Genomic DNA, 2,465 nt, shown 5'->3' on the forward strand with positions numbered 1-2,465 from the left:
AGCTACTATTTGTTGGAAAAGGAATCAAACCTTGGATATAAAGGATGGGAATTCTTTCCCAATTCGGAAACAGATCAGAAGTTTAATTGTGAACTGAAAAACACATCTCCTAGACTATTAGTACTTAAGGAAAAGATAGACATAATTCTAAACCAATACCTCCTCTCTAGAAGCAGAGGAGAGTGACCAAGATTCTGCCCCCAACCAAGCTTTCATTCCTGGGAGAAAAAAAGTTTTCCATGGAGAGGCATAGAGGAGAAACAGGCTTCATTTTTAAAAATCTAGGGAAGAAAATAGGCAATGATAAGGAAGGAGAGCATTCCAAGCATAGGAAGCAGCCACAAAAAATGTCCAGAGCATAGTAAATAGTGTCTTTTTTTTCTTAGAACAGTAAGAAAGTCAGTGTTACTGGCAGGGCAGAAGGTATAAAAGATTAGAAAGTTAGAAAGGATTTAAACGTCAAATAGAGGATTTTGTATTTGATCTTGGAGGTAATAGGGGCCACTGGAGCTTATTGTGTATGAGAGTGACATTGTCAGACCTGTGCTTTGGGAAAATCACTTTAGGGACTGAATAGACAATTGATTGGAGTGGGAAGAATCTTGAAGCAGGCAGAACCACCAGCAGGCCATTGCAATAGTTCAGGTATAAGGTAACAAGCATATGTTTCAGAGTGCTGGTAGTGTCAGAGGAGAGAAGATATACCACAGAGATGTTGCAAATGTGGATGGGTTTGGCAACACATTGAATATGGTTCAGAAAATCCTTCTTCTCTATCCACTTCAACATGTCTGCAATTATGCTCCTCTGGGAGACTCTTGTGCTGATTTGCTTTACAAGGTCCTATAGCTATAGAGTGCTCTTAGTGATTTTGTACTCTGGGTTCTGAGTGAGGAGTCTTCACTCCTACATCTTCCTGGAGATCCCAAACTATTAGACAGGGCTAGGGTCTGGAACCAAGATGAACGCCAAGGAGATCAACACTTCTGGTCTCTGTAGGAGCTTTGGGCACTGAATAAGTGATCCCAAGCCATCTCTATTAAATTGTTTCTTCTCAGATCACTTATCCTATGAGTCAAATTTGTCTTGGGCTAGAAAAAATAACCTAGTGTACTTTCTCCTTATATTTTTTCCAATTACAACTTAGTCTGATGATCTGCTAAGATTCTTGCTGGAGTAGTTTTTCAGGGATTAGGTTGTACTGCTTCTTTCTGCCCTATTGTCTTAGCTAATCTTTAGCTATTTCTTTTTTAAAATTTTTATTATAAAGGATGGTACGCTACATGTTATATGAAACAAGATATTCTAAAATAAACGAGATGTAAAAACAAAAAGCATCAGTTAAAAAAGTCAACCAAGCAACTATTTGGTGCAACGACAAAAACACTACACCTGGAGCCTGGGAAAAGCATATTGAAATCTAGCTTCATACCTCATAGCTTTGTGATTAGTCATTCAACCTTTTTCTACCTCAGTTTTCTGAAATGTAAAATGAGGATAATAACACCACTTATCTCTCAGGGTTGTTATAAGGACAAGTGAAATATATTTGTAAAGTTTTTGAAAATCTTAAAGCTCTATATAAATGGTAGTGAAAAAATTGAATTAAAAACCTAACACAAATTGTATATTGATGAACTTTTTTCTTGTGTGCTCTCAAAGTATATGAAATCTAAAACTGTAAAAGTATTAGGACAGGTATCATCATCAATTCATAAATTATGTTGTTCACCCCTCATTTTTAAGGAAAATCAATTATATCTAAGGGTTATGTCTTAATTCCTGGGTGAATTGAATTAACTGAGTGAGGCGGAGTTGCACAAAATCACCAGCCTCACTCTCTCTTCCAGAATCTTCGAAGTCTAGTGCTAAGACAAAAGTCAAGATAACTGGTGATGGCTTGGAATGCAATGGATGACTTTGGCATCTTTCATGTCTGACGAAACTGTAAATGTTCCACAGTGCTTGCTTCCTTGTTGGCCTTTGAAACAAATTGTTCTCATCTGCCCATTCTCCAGGGGAAGTCTTCACGTTCTTGAGGTACATCTACCTATTTAATCAATGGTTTTGAGGCCTGTTGGAAACCCTCAACCAGGTTTAGCCCATTTGCCAAGAGGTTTTACTCAGGTGTGGCCAATGCAATATACTACACCTGGAGTCACAGGTGAGGGGTGTTTGACAGGTCAACACCAAAGGTGGGTGAATATCCTTGAAAAGGGCTTGGAAAGCCCTGACACCAGAGGTATTGTTCCTCCCTAAACATCTCATACATCCCCATAAATAATGTAAACACAAAAGAGGTATATACATGCATATATATTACTTCTTGTGTTAAAAACCAAGGGACATGCAAACATGCAACAACAACCAAAAAGAGACAAGTCTGACTTACTCTTAAAATGTTTAGAACATTTTACACACACGTATATATATATATATACACACATATATATGTGTATATATAT

The sequence above is a fragment of the Notamacropus eugenii genome, chromosome 5 (genome assembly GCF_028372415.1).
Source record: "Notamacropus eugenii isolate mMacEug1 chromosome 5, mMacEug1.pri_v2, whole genome shotgun sequence".
Classification (NCBI taxonomy): domain Eukaryota; kingdom Metazoa; phylum Chordata; class Mammalia; order Diprotodontia; family Macropodidae; genus Notamacropus; species Notamacropus eugenii.